We start from the raw sequence: 18,068 nt of genomic DNA, 5'->3' as shown, positions 1-18,068 counted from the left end.
ATAAGAAGGAAGAAGGAAGGGTGGGAAGAAGTTAGGGTGAGAGGGTTAGGGAAGAGATCAAGGAGGTCCTCATGGGGAGGGTCAAGGGACTGGTAGGAAGCTTTTAGGCTCCTTTGGTATTTCCTCAGTGGAGGAGAGCAGACATCCCTTTTGAAGTTCTTTGTTCTGATATAAGACCGTAACAAACTAGACGTAGTGAATTTCATCACATTTCTTTTATCTCTGACATAGCAGGCCCAATTAAAAAATGGTGGTGTAATTTAGAGACCCATGGACAGGCCACCTTTCCCCATCTCCTAGCAGTACTGGGGCCAGGCTGTATTATTCATGATTACATGTTTTGGGGTCAAGGAGTAATAACTGAAAAACTTCAAATTCTTCAGGATGTACCCTAATGGTCAATCCTTCAGTCTGGTGGACATTTGTTTCTCTGTCTCTTAGATGTTCTATTATGAATTTGTTTCCAACTAGTGAGGGAGTGATTTGTTGACGTGCAAATGAGAAAATATTTGACCCAGATAAGATTGTCTGGTTCAGGAGATTTGGAACCAGCACCAGACTCTTAATTGGATTCCTCAAAAGACCACAGTAGGAGGTGTCTGAATGGTATACCTGATACAACTGGGGTTCCCCTTGTAGTTTGAATTTGTAGTTTGAATTTGCTTGAGAGTGTCAATCCCTCCCCAGTGAGAATGTCCCATGGGAGATTAGACGAGGCCACATCTGAGCCAAAGCAGCTTAGCAACATTAATCCCTGACTGGTTTGGTCTGTTGGGGAGTATCCTGTCTATCTGAGAGAGCGGTTTTCTTCCTCCTTTCAGCTGAAAAGGAGTTTTCAGAGTTCACACAAAGTGAAGGCTAGACATCAGAAAGGATTCCCATGGAGTACTCAACAGATCGCTGAGGCAGCTGGTATCCTCTACTGATACTGGGAGGAGAGCCTGTGGAATCTCGATCAGTAAAGAATCAGCCAAGGTTCATCTCATAAGCAGTGTGAGGAGGAGAGGTTGGGTGGTGGGTGTTTCCTGTTCTTGCCAGTAGCTCCTGGGGCTTTCCAATAATGGGGTTCCTGATCTTGTGAGTGGCTCACAGGGTTCCCCAGCACTGACTAGAACAGATCAAGTTACTGGTTGCGTACTTGCTGCTGCTGCTGCTAAGTCGCTTCAGTCGTGTCTGACTCTCTGCGACCCCATAGTCAGCAGCCCACCAGGCTCCTCTGTCCCCGGGATTCTCCAGGCAAGAATACTGGAGTGAGTTGCCATTTCCTTCTCCAATACATGAAAGTAAAAAGTGAAAGTGAAGTTGCTCAGTCGTGTCCGACTCCTAGCGACCCCCTGGACTGCAGCCTACCAGGCTCCTCCATCCATGGGATTTTCCAGGCAAGAGTATTGGAGTGGGGTGCCATTGCCTTCTTCTGGTTGCATACCTACCTTGGGACTTTTTCATTCGCAGGCATCCCTTGTGCCTTTCCTTGAACTCAGATTGTGTGTCCTCATCCCATCTTGTTAGGCAGTCCTCATTACCTGAGCCTTTTCCCGGCCTTGCCTCTTGGCGCATGAGGTTGGCTACTTTTCTTTACAAAACTGAAAGGGCCTATGGAGAATGCTACTGTTGACTCCTGGGCATTGGTGAGAACTATAAAGCCCTGGGTGTAGCCACTGCTGCCTTGCACAGGAGTCAAGATAACAGGGCTACTGGTGAAACAATGGGCAAGACTGCTGCAGCTCTCTATTATCCACAGGTCCTCAGCATCCCCAGGTATCTGGCACCTTGGGAAGACCAGCCAGATGCAGCAGGCAGGCACACATGAGATTCAATCTCTGATCCCCAGTGATGCCACAGTATGGTCCATTCAAGAGGATACTCTGGGGGCTATGCTGTACCACTTGGATATCAGGTTTCTGGTCCAAGTTGCTCTGGATTTGGCCAAAGGCTGCCACTCTCTACCCCATCAGAATGAACTCAAAGACCAGAGTCGGTCATCCTCATGTAACCTCCCCAAAGCCTCTGCCATCCTATCTCTGGAGTTGGGGTGAGTCAAGAGCCTAGTGGGTACGTGCAGATGGAAAAGGCCATGATCTGGGTCACCGGAATTTTGTTACCTCCCCTCCTGAGTTGGTCCTAAACAAGGGTCCTTCTGCCTAATGTCATTCAATTCAGAAGCAAAGGATAGCTTTATTCTTTAATCAAAAAATAGAGAGCTGCAAGCTTATACTCTGGAGTACTTGCTCTCCCCAAAAGGCCATCAGTGAGGCTCTTTCATAGGGTTCTTGTCAGTGGGGAGGAGGCAGAATTCTTACTGGTCAGTCATAGCTGTGCTGCCCATGGCGCTCCAGATTGAAGTGCACATAGTGTGCCTCCACCGTCTTGAGTTGAGGGGTCATGGTCCATGAGCAGAAGTGCTGGACGCAGCCATTTCACGCTAGAAACTTGATCTGAAGTGCCAAGTGCAGGGCCTATGCGTGTGGCTCTCTATGAGCAAGTGAAACTAGAATGAGCACAAAGGAAAAGAAAATTAGACTTTATTACCTAGATTCTGTCTTTATTCCCCAAGAATTATAAATGGGATTTACCAGTGACGCTATTATCTCATTCCATTAAATTCCATGAAAGAATACGTCTCTCATTCATCTTTATAACCCTGGCATGTGGCCCAACAAATAGCTGTCCTGCCCACCTGCCTTTACACATCCACACACTCTCACGTGTTGGAAAAATTCCTCGAAGAAATTGGGGCTTGAGAAGAACTTTAAAGAATAGGTAGAATATTGAGACTTCCCTGGTTGTCAGTGGTTAAGAATCCACCTGCCAGTGCAGGGACATGGGTTCTGTTTCTTGCCTGGGAGCTAAGATTTCATGTGCCGCAGGACAGATAAGTCCACGCGCCACAACTGCCGAGCCCACGAGCTGCAGCTACTGAAGCGTGTGGAGACTGTGCTCAACAACAGGAGAAGCCACGGCGACAAGAAGCTTGCCCACAGGAGCTAGAAAGCAGCCCCGGCTCACCGCAGCTAGAAAGAGCCCGCTCACTGCAACAGGAGCTCGTACACCACAACGGAGAGCCCATGCACCACAACAAAGACCCAGCAGACCCATAAATTAAAAAAAAAAGAATCTATAGAGTTCAGAAGAAAATACTGTAACCAGCACACAAGTAAATTTTTTAAAAGAATGGGTAGAATATTAATACATCAATGAACGTGAGAAAAAAATTACTCCTTGAACCAAAAGACCTGGTAAAACATGGAAACCAAAGTGAGTATGACAGGGACTAAAGAGGAGACAGGAAAGCCAGAAGGAAAAATAAACAGCATCCAGACACCTTTAATTTTGGAAGACGCTAAAATCATCTCATCTGTATTTTGTTTTGTGAAGCAAGAAAAGTGAAGCTCAGAGGAGTTTAAATAACTTACAGTGGTAGACATTGGCACCGGTGAGATTACAACCCGGATTGCCTGACCTGTATTTCAATGCTCACTTGAGAAGGGACTGGAAGAAAATGCTGGGAAGCCAGTCAGAAGTCATATGGAAGAATTCTCCATATGCAAAATTCGCTCCTTACATAATGAGGATCTCTCTTAGCTGTTACCGGCAGTGTAAGCAAGGTTAGAATGAAGTTTCCTGGACAGCCTCTTTGAGAAGCATGACCAGGGAAACTGGGGTCACGAAGCAAGCACCATTGGTTAGCAAGCATGGTACCTGAGAGAGCATGGGCTAAAAAATGCCAAGCTAATTTAGAGGGAAACAACCCAATTGATTTGGTAAGGGGAGACACGATGGACTGATTGCTTGATTGAAGCAGAGACTGTATGCCAAAGAGAACTTCCTCCTCCCTGAAATACCATATTGCGTTTGTATTGTGTCCAACACTAACAGAAGGTAAAACCTACGCATAATACTACGATGGTTACTTTGGCTCTTTTATTTTATTTTTTTATGTTTCTATTACTCACAGAATCTATCCCTCTGTGTTTATGGCCAGATAGTCTTATTTTATAATGGAGCAACAATTAAATATGATTAGCACTGGTTTCTTGACCACCGTTGTTTCACTTGAGGCTGTCCTAAAATGTGGAATCAGCACCTGACATCTTCCCCAGAAAGGTAAATGTTGCTCATTTTTATTTGTCATCTAATAAGTAAAAGCCAGATTTGGAGGTGGAAACTTCAGAGCGCAGTTGCTTCATCCTGAGAAAATGTCGGTGTCTGTTTACACCCAGATATTAATGGAATAATCTCTCAGATCAGTCAGAGTACTCGAGACACATCAGTGATACATATGCCCCCATTGTTCTTAATTAGCTTCTGATTAAAATGTCTTCTCATGCTCTTCAAGCTTAATTGTTGTCATTGAGATCCATGAAAGTACTCTTGCAAAGATTTCCGCATCGAGAGTTAGAGGCAGGGGATCTATAGTGAAGCACCATGTCCCTGGGAAGTTTTTCTCTCTTTCCTAATTATAATCAGTCTCTGACTGCCATAATATAAAAATTGTAATACCCAGGTAATGGACACCCTGCAAACATACTGTGGCTGTAATATCTGAGTTCTTCGGGCAGAGGATCCCTGCAGGGGCAGTCATTGTGCTCAGCAGTGCTCAGCAGTTCCATCCAGAAGTTTCTTCCATCAGTGGATAGTGTTTACTCCTCTTTTCCATTGGGATGTAAGCATCGCAGAGCAGCAGTTAGGCCTAAATCCCTACATGGTATTCCTTGCTGTGGGCCTTCAGATTGCCTACTCTGCATCGGTTTCACCTCTTAACCCCATTAACAGCACTAGTTTTCCACCTTGGGAGCATATCACAATCTACCTGAGAGAGATTTTTAAAACCACTGATCCCTAAGAATTATCCTTGACTAGTTCAGTCTGAATCTTTGTACAGAGGCTAAGAGCAAGGGCTCTGAAATCAGTAGCCCGAGTTTGTATCCTGGCCCTACAGTGCAAACTTGGGTTTAAGCTTTCTGTGCCTCAGTTTTTTCAAGGATAAAATCAAGTTATAACAGTACCCATCTCATGGGAGTATGGTGAAAATTATAGAGTAAATATTTGTGAAATACTTAGAATAGTAGTTAGCACATAATAAATGTAATTTAACAATTTGTTATGATGGTGATAAAGATGATCATGATCACCATGATGGGGGGAATGAAATGGTTAATCAAATTGTGTTTGAAGTCCACCCTACCTCTGAAAATTTAATAGTAAAGAGCCAATAAACTGCTTCTATTTTTAAAGTCTTTTTGTGTTCATTTTTCCTATTATTTGAAGCTTCTTAGATAAGGCTGAGAAGCCTGTGGGTAGTGCATGGATACCATAGAAACAACCACCAGGCTGTGACTTAAATGAATTCTGGTTCCGAGTGCTACTGTACCTAAGGAGCATTGATTTCAGAAGACTTGGCAGCACTAATTTTATGAGAGTCTGTGGAGTTGACATCTGATAACCTACCAGCTGAAGCTTCAATACTCTGGCTACCTGATGTGAAGAGCAGACTCAGTGGAAAAGACCCTGATACTGGAAAAGACTGAAGGCAGCAGAAGAGGGTGGCAGAGGATGAGATGGTTAGATAGCAACACTGACTCAGTGGACATGAACATGGGCAAACTCCAGGAGACAGTGGAAAACTGGGAAGCCTGGCGTGCTGCAGTTGATGGGGTCGCAAATAGTTGCACATGATTTAGCAACTGAACAACACAACAGGTAATACTTTTTGCTCCTCAGTTTTATTTTTCTAAGAAATGAGGAGGCTGAACTAGAACTTGAAGGAAAATCAAACTTAAGGAGCCCATGTTTTTATTATTTCCTGGAGGCCAGGGGCTAAATTAACTCAGGATAAGAGCATTAGTGGACCAAACTTTGTAGTGACTTGCACACAAGCTTTTCTTTCTTTTCGAAAGTTAGTTTCCACTCTGTCCCTGAGGATGAATAGGAAGGAAGTGTTCAATGTTTCTGATTTTCAGAATGGAAACCATGGCAACAGGAGAAAACAATTCCAGAGTGGTAGTGATGAACACAGAAATTACCTGTCTTTGTTACACGTTTGGAACAGAGCCACTCTACAATTGATCTGTGTATCTTAAGAGCCTATATACACAGCATTGAGATAGGTTCTTCAATAGAGGAGATGCAGAAGCAACATTTTAAAATAAACTGTCCCTTGCATCTGATTACCTCCCGTGCAGCTCATCCAAGATTGGTTGCGGTAACCTGAGTGTGCACATCAGGGTTTTAGACCATGGACATGCAATTCCCAAATATCCACGTGAGAACTGAATTCTGAAGCAGAGAATACAAACCACTTACAAGTTTAATGAGGCTGACAAGTGGGTTTAGTTCAGCCTATAATTTACTTTGAATTGAATTAGAAGCCAACTTTTTAAATCAGTTTGCAAGTAAAAATTCTATTTTCTGGACTCTGTGGAAAAAGTTGGAAGATCTGGTAACACTGAGCTGACATTTCTCCATGGCAATAATAGGCTATTACTGACTGGCAACTGCCCCAAGACTTACCCAGTTTGCTGCAGTGTCTACCCCACCTAACGTCAGCTGAACAGGGAAGCTGACAGTGTTTTTTGTCCAGCTTTTGCTTTTTCTGCTTCACTCACTTCTTCCAACTGCTTGACCCTTGTAGATACTTGCGTTTGCAACCTTAGCTTGTCTTTAAATTTTGTCCACATCCAAACTGATACACCTGAATTCAGTTTTTTAAAAAATTGAACAAAAGTGTAATGGTACAGTGAGTAGGGGTGAGGAGTATTGGCTACATGGTGCCATGCAACTGGTTTAACTGTTTTACTTTCCAGAAATCTCCAGTGATGCTCTATAGACACAGAAATGTAGTGAATTATATTTTGAACTTACGGTCTTAGACCTCTGTGTGTCTCAAAGAAGTGACAGTTCTTCAGATCACCTACTGAGATGAATTGAGGAAGAGTTTTCTGGCATAGAACTCAAATTACTTTATAGATTAGCCTGAAGCCTTCTCTGCATTTTCCTCATTTCCTTTATGGAGCTTAAGTCAGAAATAGCTTTTCTAGTACCGTCTATTAGAAGCACATGAAATGTCAAGCCAGATTTATGGATTAAGAAATTGACATTGGATCATAATTCAGTTTCGAGTAGAAGGAATGAGAATGCCAAAAATGACTTGGAGCCAATTCCTTTTGTGGTCACAACAAGAACAACAATAAAAAGAGAGTGTTGGTTTCTAAGTCAAAGCCCCTCCTCCCTCCACTCCTGCCCTCAACTCTCTTTTGATACGTATACAAACTACACAAATACAGGATATACAATTAAAATGGACACCTAAAATCTCCTTGCTATTTAGCCTTTTTCCCCTACATACCTAATTCGGAACTTCTTCCTCTCTGACCACCATTTCTTTCCTTATTTCCCAGCTCCTCACTTCTACTGAATTCTGCCTTTGTACGTAGCTATGTCTTTAACTAACCTGTGGCTGCCAGAGGGGAAACCCATCTTGTTCATCATTGTTACCCCAGGTCCTCTGCACACTACTTGGACAGCATAGGAGCTCAAAACCTATTTGTAGTTACATAAATAATTGGTGACCTCCAGTCCCTCAAGCTGCTGCTGCTGCTGCTAAGTCACTTCAGTCGTGTCCGACTCTGTGTGACCCCATAGACACCAGCCCACCAGGCTCCCCCATCCCTGGGATTCTCCAGGCAAGAACACTGGAGTGGGTTGCCATTTCCTTCTCCAATGCATGAAAGTGAAAAGTGAAAGTGAAGTCACTCAGTTGTGTCCGACTCCTAGCGACCCCGTGGACTGCAGCCCACCAGGCTCCTCCATCCATGGGATTTTCCAGGCAAGAGTGCTGGAGCGGGGTGCCATTGCCTTCTCTGGTCCCTCAAGCCCCATCTCTAATTCCAGGATGCCAGCTTCCTTCTTGTTCCATTTACCTCACTACCAAACCTGAACACCATGGTCAGCCATGTTAGTGAATTCTTACATTTCCCTGTCTTCCATCTCCCTTGACCAAGTTCAATAGACTTGGTTCAATAGACCGTCAATAGTTGGTGGAAAAAAATATTTAAAGGCATATTTATTACTTCTAAAGAAACATACATTATAAAATAGTAACTGATGTTTCATAAGCATATGTAATGCTAGTATTCGGTTGATTCTTATTGACTCTGCCACAGGGTATGTCCTCCCAATGTTCCAGATCTTCAGCTTCCCCAACACTCCATACTCATCCTCCTCAGGCACATTAGATGACCTAACCTACTTCTAAACTTTAGGTAACCCAAATCAAGTTCCCTTAGTTCCCTGTTTCCCTTTTCAGAACATCATTGTGTTATTCCTTCTCTTTAGTTTTCTCTTTGTCTTTCTTTGTCAGCTAATTGATGCGGTTACTCATTGGTTCCTTTCTATCCCATAATCTCGAGAACCTTTTTCTGACTCTTTCCTCTGTGCGTCCCCCTTTTTTTCTCTTCCCATTTCTCGCTTCTGTTTTCGTTTGCGGTTTTTCTGCTGTAGTTTGACTTTCATCTGCTTCACATGTCAAAAGTAGCTCTTTTGAAGGTTAAAAATGTCATGACTGTCAAAGCCAAGCCTTTTTTAAACTGTATTTCTCTTAAACATTTGCATTTTAGCACCATGTTTATCACTTTCTTTTCGCATCCTTTTTAACAATAACTTTTAGAATGCCATCCCATTTTGATTCCATTACTTTTTCGATTTCTTCTTACAAAATCCCATTTTTGCCTTCTTGTCCTACACTGTTAATCACACAGACTCATAATGAACTTTGATTCTTCCCTTGCCTTTGTACCCTTTGTGCCATCAGTGCCCAAGTCTTAAAGTGTTCTTTTAGGGGACAAGATACACATTTAACTAGTTGTGTTGCCATGTATTACTCAATTTGAACATGTCAGTCTCTTCTTAGAAGCCTGAGATGTTCAAGGTGCATTCTCTGGAAAACCTCAAATAAGTAATAAATTAAAATCAAGAATCTTGAATCCGAAAAACAGAAAAGCAGTTTTGTATCTGACGTATGACAAGTGAGATGATAGTTAAGCATATTTATCTTCTACCTCTACGTTTAGACGGGGATTTAGTTCAGAGAAAACTCATACTGTATGGCCAATCTTCCCTCCACTCCTTTCCCATGGAGGGGACAGAAAGGAGAAATGAATTCTGTGTATGAAAGAGGATAGTTCTTCCTCGCAAGTGAGATAAACACAGCTCAAACAAGCTCAGGCTAAAATGGGGGATTTATTAGCAAGAATAAGTAAGCCTGGCGAAGAGAAGCAATGACTCTGGAACAACCAGAACAACTGACTCAGATAGCATGGCTCCTTATCCCTGGCCCATACTTCTCTTTCACTTCAATTATATTCTCTTTGGTCAGCTTCATTAATGATGCTTGAGTCATAGCAACTGGAAACCTGGGCTCACATATTCTCACTTTTTCCAACAGAGAAAAGAGGAAATTTTCTTCTGTTCCAGTTAAAAAAAAAAACAAAAAACTAGGAGAGACTTTGATGGACCAGCTAATAAGTTAATCCTCATGTCATTTTGCTTGGTTGGGCACATAGGGCCATATAGGAAGCTCGCAGCTCTCATTCACTTATAATAAGTTTCATAAGATGTGGGCCTCTGTAGTACCTCACTCAAGCCCACATCTATCTGTCCTGATCCAGTACATGATCCCTATTTAATAGAAAGATCATTTAGATTTTCTCTCAACATTTAAGTATCTTTTTTTTTTTTTTAAACTAGGACAGTTTGATTTTAAGCTTTGAGTTCAGAAAATTCAACTTATCCTAGTTTAAAAACTTGGTATTTCATGCATTTTGGCCACTGGGTTAAAAGTGAAGGATTAAGTGCAGATTTTTCCTAGTCTTAGAATCTCAGAAATCTAAATACTTCAGCAGAATTCTCCACATGGATTCTACGGCAGTGGTACTTAGGCGCTTAACAGATGGCAGAAAATTTCATGAAAACTCTTAGAACTGACCATTAGGGCTAACCTGAGGCTGAATTAACAGCATGCTGGCACAGGCCTGATGGAAGTACAGGTGTCAAGTCCTGCCATTTCTCTGCTGTCTCCACTGCGGTTGTAGACATTGTCATTGCCACCATCTTACTCTTGAAGCCACTAGGAGCTCTTGTTTCTCCATCCCTAGATTTGAGCTCAGGAATATGAACGACGGGAAAGAATGTCTTTGTCTAAGTTCCACATAGAGTTTTCTGTCACAGATTACAATTCACTCTATATGATATCTAAATAATTAAAACTTATGTCAAAGACCTGGATAACATACTTACAAATCCCAGGTCCTATTTTGACAATCTTTTGTCAGCAAGGTCTTGAAGGGAGGAAAAAAAGTCAGCATAATAGGTTATGAGTAACTACATGTGTCTGAGAATAGATGTAGTGGAAACTTCTGACAGCCAAACAATCAAAAACAGAGATGGCTGCCAGAGACCTCCATGCTCTTCTCAAAGAGATCTTCTTTTTCGGATGATGTGATTGAAAACAATTTTCTATGTAAGACACAAAAGCCACAGTTGAGAAGAATAATAAAGGGTTACAGCATCAGAAAATTTCTTTCCAAGCCATCTAAAAACACAAAGGCGGACAAAAATCAAAGCTTGGAACAAGCCGACACATAACCTAATTCATGAATTCAGCTTGCCTCAGCTCCGGCTGCAGCTTTTTTTTTTTTTTTTTTAATTGGATACTCAAGGTCAGTTGTTGCAAATCAGTAGTTGGTGATCTATTGTGTTAAACTCACATGAGCAACAGTCAATTCTGTAGCAGCAACTGCTTTAGGAAGAAATTGCCCTTCATGCCTTCAGCATCCCAAACAAAAATAATATACTAATGTATCTGCTAAGTACTGATGAGAAGGATGTAACATGCTTTTCCACAGAAATGTCTTGCAATTTAGGATTAATTAATGTCCAATTATTGTAAGCTGTAACTAATAAATTTTAAAAGTCAGCTCTACACTTCCATTTTGTAATGTTTTTATAAAAGGGAACATTAGATGTTTTTAATCTTGTCTATTCCTGCAAAATACCCCAGATAACATGCTGTTTTGCATTTCAAATAATATATACTCATTTAAATGCAAAACCAGGGTCCAATCAGAATAAGATGGCAATCAAATTACAATATTCAATGACGAGTTTTCCAAGCTGACTTCATTAGTAAACTTTCATGAATTTCAAGATCTTACAAGGTTTCTATTTGTTTGTACAACTGCAAAGGGCTCAATTATGGAGCTTTGAGAGAGTCTAAAAATAACATCAGACTAATTAAAAGTTTCAACAGGATTTGGGCTAGCACTCTTTTGAAACTCTTTTTAATCTGTTCGGCTTTCCAAATGGACTTTGGAAGCTACAGCTCCCTTTTAAATGTGTTAAAGTAAAAACAACTGGCAAAGGAAATACAAAGGGGTCCGTAGCCTTCCTCTTCCTGTACCTAAAATGACGGAGGCCAGTGTGCAGCTCCGTGTAAAAAGACTTGGCCAGTGGTGAAGGCGCTGCTTCCACATCCTCCTGGACTCTTAAGGGGACTCGGCTCATTTTCTGTCATTATTGTGCATGTTGAAAACAAGCTGGGAGAATCTGTAGCTTCAAGTTGCTGAATCTTGGAAAAACTCAGGCAAGAGGTTCAGTCTTTGAAGTCATTTTCCCTTTGGGAGGTAAGATCCAGGTAATCAGGAAAAACTCAGGAGGTCGGGCTATTATGATAATGCTCTGCCAGTGCAGTTGTGGCTCATGATGGTCCATCGTTTGGATCGTGGAACTTGTGGAGACTCCCAGCAGAGCTTCCATCTCAACAGGCGCTTGCTTTGCGTGACAAACAGGACAGTGACAGGATAGGGGATTAAAGGCACCTAGAAGCTGAGACTTCCCTATTCATCACAGAGTGTAGTAGTGTGGTTCATTAAAAGTGGTTTTTATTTTGTTGTTTTCCTTTACATTTCTCGGTTTGAACTGTCTTTTTTTTTTTTTTAATTTACGAGGTAAAATGTTAGAAAGTTATTGTTTGCAAAAATGTTAATTTTTCACTTTCAGGAATCACAGAAATGAATTTCACTGATTTCAAGGCTTCCAAAATTGTATGGATACTACATTTACTGAACTCCTATTCTGGAGGTTATATAGGTACCAGGGCCTCTGTCATTGCCACGGAAAAACATTAGAGTGAGCTATCAGCTTAAAGAAGAGTACAACCTTGTAATTTGGTCTTACCAATACATGCATGCTCAGTGATGGCTGACTCTTTGCTCTCCAATGGACTGTAGCCCACCAGGCTTTTCTGTCCATTCAATTTTCCAGGCAGGAATACTGGAGCAGGTTGCTATTTCTTTCTCCAGAGGATCTTCTAGACCCAGGGATTGAACCCTAATCTCTTGCATTGGCAAGTGGATTCTTTACCACTACACCACTTGGGAAGCCCCTTATGTTGTACTTATTAACATGCAAGCCACTATGTCAAATGGTGTTTTTGTTCCTATGCCATTTAAATGAACAAAAGAAAGATTGTGACCAAGGCAACAACATCATCATTAAACCAAAGGAGGCAAGTTGTGCTTGTCAAGTCTTCGGTGTAATAGTTGTAAGCCTCATTTTAGAGGCTGAATTTCCTTTAGAGGACTTCCTTCATAGTTAAGTGTTTTTAAGGGCAATAACCCATGAATAAAATATCTGTGAGTGAGGGAACTATAAACTCTTATAAAGCTAACTCAGTTATCTATGCAAATAGAAGCAGGGGTTGCATAAATCAACAATTTCCAAAGTGATTCCCTTTTTTAAATTGAGCCAATAATTTCTACATTTTGTCCTCTCTCTTCAACAAAACTTTTTTTTTTATTCTCCCTAACCAGAGCTGTAGCTAAACAACAAAACGAATCAGCTTGAATTTCCTCTCATCTTCTTTTTTCATCCCCAAAAGAGTCTAATCAATGGCAGTGGTCAAACGATAGAAGCAAAACGCCCGAAAACCCCACCAAATAAATAATCAATCCTTGAAGAATCTAGTATTGGGTGAATTCATATTCTCATTTTCATCAGACTTATATCAATAGTTAGCAAATTCCAATCTTAAGGCTATCCAGAATCCTGACAGAAATTACTTAGTGCTTGGATTCACTTGTATAGGGTTTTCTATGTGACTGGATTTGTGCCAAGTACAATCTAGATTGGTCTTTACAGAATAAGTTATCTCAAAGGTAAGAAAAAGGACTGAATGATCAAAGAAAATAATAGAGCACCATAAAAAACATAGAAGCCTTTTAAAAAGTAGCTAAATCCCGTGGAGATTGTTTGTAGTAGTGGGAGAAAAAAGTACCATAAAGTCCAATAGGTGAACAGAGATAATGAGGGAAAAATTTGCCACACTATTTCTATCAAAGGTATATCAGAAAACATGTGAGAAAACTATCACTTTGTGAAAGTATTCAGTTCAGTTCAGTTCAGTTGATCAGTCGTGTCCGACTCTTTGCAATCCCATGAATCACAGCACACCAGGCCTCCCTGTCCATCACCAACTCCCGGAGTTCACTCAGACTCATGTCCATCGAGTCAGTGATGCCATCCAGCCATCTCATCCTCTGTCGTCCCCTTTTCCTCCTGCCCCCAATCCCTTCCAGCATCAGGATCTTTTCTAATGAGTCAACTCTTCTCATCAGGTGGCCAAAGTATTGGAGTTTCAGCTTTAGCATCGGTCCTTCCAATGAACACCCAGGACTGATCTCCTTTAGAATGGACTGGTTGGATCTCCTTGCAATCCAAGGGACTCTCAAGAGACTTCTCCAACACCACAGTTCAAAACCATCAATTCTTCGGCGCTCAGCTTTCTTCACAGTCCAACTCTCACATCCATACATGACCACTGGAAAAACCATAGCCTTGACTAGACGGAACTTAGTCGGCAAAGTAATGTCTCTGCTTTTGAATATGCTATCTATGTTAGTCATAACTTCTCTTCCAAGGAGTAAGCGTCTTTTAATTTCATGGCTGCAATCACCATCTGCAGTGATTTTGGAGCCCCCCAAAATAAAGTCTGACACTGTTTCCACTGTTTCCCCATCTATTTGCCATCATGAAGTGATGGGACAAGATGCCATCGTCTTCATTTTCTGAATGTTGAGCTTTAAGCCAACTTTTTCACTCTCCTCTTTCAGTTTCCTCAAGAGGCTTTTTAGTTCCTCTTCACTTTCTGCCTTTTTTTTTTTTTACATTTCAGTCGCTCAGTCGTGTCCGACTCTTTGTGACCCCATGAACCGCAGCACACCAGGCCTCCCTGTCCATCACCCGGAGTTCACTCAGACTCACGTCCATCGAGTCAGTGATGCCATCCAGCCATCTCATCTTCTGTCGTTCCCTTCTCCTCCTGCCCCCAATCCCTCCCAGCATCAGAGTCTTTTCCAATGAGTCAACTCTTCACATGAGGTGGCCAAAGTACTGGAGCTTCAGCTTTAGCATCATTCCTTCCAAAGAAATCCCAGGGTTGATCTCCTTCAGAATGGGTGGTGTTATCTGCATATCTGAGGTGATTGATATTTCTCCCAGCAATCTTGATTCCAGCTTCTGCTTCTTCCAGCCCAGCGTTTCTCATGATGTACTCTGCATAGAAGTTAAATAAGTAGGGTGACAATATACAGCCTTGATGTACTCCTTTTCCTATTTGGAACCAGTCTGTTGTTCCATGTCCAGTTCTAACTGTTGCTTCCTGACCTGCATATAGGTTTCTCAAGAGGCAGGTCAGGTGGTCTGGTACTCCCATCTCTTTCAGAATTTTCCACAGGCATGGGATAATGTATGACCCCATCTGGAAATATTGCAGAACACTCCTATTACATGTCACCTACATGTCCTGTTCTTTTATGCTACTTACAGTTTGAGACCACCTTACATATGAATGTAGACGTTAATATCCTTAGGGGTGATAAGAAAAAAAGAGCTATCTTATCAAATAATTTCTATTTTTAAAGCAAGCTTGCCCCATCTAACTTTTGAGCATTTTAAATCTCTCTTGACTATTAATGTAGAAGAGATTTTAAACATGGTTACATAGCAGTTTTCTCATTGGGGTATGCCTGTACTTTTCTAAGAAAAATGCTATTAGATGAAATTGGAATCATAAATGAAGATAAATCATGCTTTTAGAAAAGAAGTGATAAGTAGAGAAATTAACCCAGTTTGTCAACAGAAAATGTGGACTAGGTGCCTATTAGAAATAGCTTTGCCTTAACTAGGAGAAAGATACGCATATGAACACGCATGAACACTTGTCCTTTTAGTATCTGCTCAGCATTTGCATGCCTTTCCCAATGGAAAATTCCTGGATCCTTCCTGGGCATTATCTTTTTCCCAGTGAATACTAGAAGAACCTCTTTGTCTTTACCTATTAGGTGGGCATATGAGCCTTACTAAGCCAAAAGGATGTTCACTCCCTGGAATCTAACAGGAGCAACATGATAAAGAGACAGAAACTGCTTAGAGTTCTCTACTGAGAGTCAGCCTCCTGGTCAGACTCTCTTGCTGTTACAGTTGGCCTTCTAAATCCACAGTTTTTCCAGTAGTGGATGTAGAGGACCAACTGTACTGTGCTGTTTCATGTATGGGATTTGAGTATCCTTGGATTTTGGTACCCACAGGGTTCCTAGAACCAATCCCCGTGATGCTGAAGGACAACTGGATTGTGTTTTCTGCTCTTTTTTTCTAGCACTGCATTGGTACCTGTTCACTCTCAAGCCTGGGTCTTCAGGCTCCTATACATTCTTTGAGCTTACTATATCTGTCCCATAAATTTCCTTTTGCTAAAGTTAGCCAGAGTCCATTTCTGTTGCTTTCAACAAAAGAATTATGACATATGGAATCTTTAAGGCAGCTTAGGAACTGGGAGGACATAAAATGTGGAGTGAAAAAGAAAGGATCAATGTCAGTAACACAGAATTTTAAATCAGACCATTAAATAAAGAAAGCTGTTGTGTGTCGGTCCTCACACTTACTGCAGGAGTCGTGGGAGGTAAAAGTGATGCTGAGAAGACAACATCCCCCCGAAGGGATGCTTTCCTTAATGCCTATGCCTGACAAGCACTTCTGTCCTCAGAGAACACTCTCTGTGAAGGACTTAGACCGATGGTCCTCAATCTTTTTCCACCCCAGCACACCACGGGGAGGAGTAAGAGACTCATCAACACTGATGTCCCCTGGTAGCAGTAATTCTGAGTTCTGGAGGCAGATCAGAAAGGGTGAGGGGGCTGGAAAAGCCCTTTGGGTGATTGGAAATCTTCTCTTCCCCCACACCTGTCAGCTTTAAAAGACAGCTGCTTTTGATGTTAGGAGACAAGTTGGAATAAATTTGGAAAGTAGGATTAAGCACTGATTTTAAAAAAAAGACACAAAAAATATACCAACAGTGAAACATAGGGTAGTAAGTCTTAAAAAGCAGTTTAGTGTTAAATTTCTTTATTCAGACACATTATTTTAAGCTTGAAAACAATGAGGCACAGAGGACTAGAACTTTCCCAGGATTATATAGCCATTCTGCTAAGGCAGAAATTAGGGCTCTTGGTTCTTAAACCGTGGCCCTTTGGACTAAGAAGTCTACATACCTTTTTAAAAATCTTTCTCCAAATAATATTCTTAATGTGTAAGAGTGGTTACTTACCTGTCAAAGATTCATCATGGTATATTAATAAAAATATATAGCAAACCTCCAATTTATATATATTTACCAGAGGCTCAAATTAATTTTACATTAAAGAAAATCACTATCAAACTTTTTATGTGATAATTACTGACAAGATATTTAGGTGCACATCTGGGTATAAATTGACGTATTTTAATATTAAAAAAATGAATACCAGTCCACATTAAAGACTATAACTTCGAGTATATTTCATATGCCCTCTGAGATAAGACAATATTATGAAAATCTACATGTGAAATTGACTTCAGTAGAAGCTAGACCACTTTTTTACACAAAAATCATTCTTTCTTTGTTTTTCCAAAGTGAAAGTACTTGTACCATTTTGGGTAGTCTTTGGAATTTTATTCTGAGTGATCTTTCATTCTTCTGTATTTTTTAATGTGTAGAGACAGCTGATAGAGTTATCAAGCAGTTATCATTTTATGTTTTTCTATGCATTTTTTCTTTCTATTTCATATCATTCATTGACGATACAAACAGATTTCTCTTTTGACTAAAATTCCTTTTTTTATGGCTCATAATTTCTGAATAACATGCTCTTCTGTGATAAAGACCCATCATTATTCTACTTTTATCTGTATTGAACTACCTGTTTCATCTATTAGAATTTAAAAGGTTCTTCCTTTTTTTTTTTTTTTTTTCCATTTCTGTGTCTGGCTATAGTCCTCTTAATTCATCTCATCTCTATTACCTGGTGGGATAAGGCTTTGACTTAAATTGTGGGTCCAAAGAAAATCACATTATTTAAATTATCTTTGACAATCAAAAAATATTCCCAGGCAATCTTATTATTTTGGTGATGGTGGCAAATGTATATCATTTTGCACTTCCAGTGCCGATCTGATCTTTCATACCCATTGCCTCCGGTAATGCATTGCTATATGAGATGTACTGAAATAAACTATTAATATTTGTTCTTTGGTTCTTTCAGTCCTGTGTTCTTTATTTGCTAATGGGTTTCCACATGCTTTGCTTTTCAAAATTCCTGTAATTGCTGCATAGAATAGTAACTGTCTAGCTGATCCCACCCTTCGTGAACACTGACCATTGTAGTCTACAGTACAACAAATGAGTAAAAATAACTCAAAAGAGGTAGAGATTTTAAAATAAAGCTGTATTCAGAGTGGGGAAAGCACAATTTGGATTGGAGATTGACAAAAGCAAACAACCAAGACTTTTCCAAATTCCTGGGACTTGCACAAACTCCTACGCTTTGGGGTTTAATATCTGGAATATGCCGGAGCACTTTAAAAATCCTGTGCCCAGGCATGAAGAGGAATATTGTGTATTTTTATTCCTGTTCAATCCGTTAATAGTGGTGCATATATACTGAACTCCACTGGCTAATAACTTTGTTCTGTTTTCCCTG

This window comes from Capricornis sumatraensis, chromosome 19, assembly GCF_032405125.1.
Source record: "Capricornis sumatraensis isolate serow.1 chromosome 19, serow.2, whole genome shotgun sequence".
Lineage (NCBI taxonomy): Eukaryota > Metazoa > Chordata > Mammalia > Artiodactyla > Bovidae > Capricornis > Capricornis sumatraensis.
The sequence above is the reverse complement of the archived record's forward strand: the minus strand, read 5'-3'. Positions refer to the sequence as shown.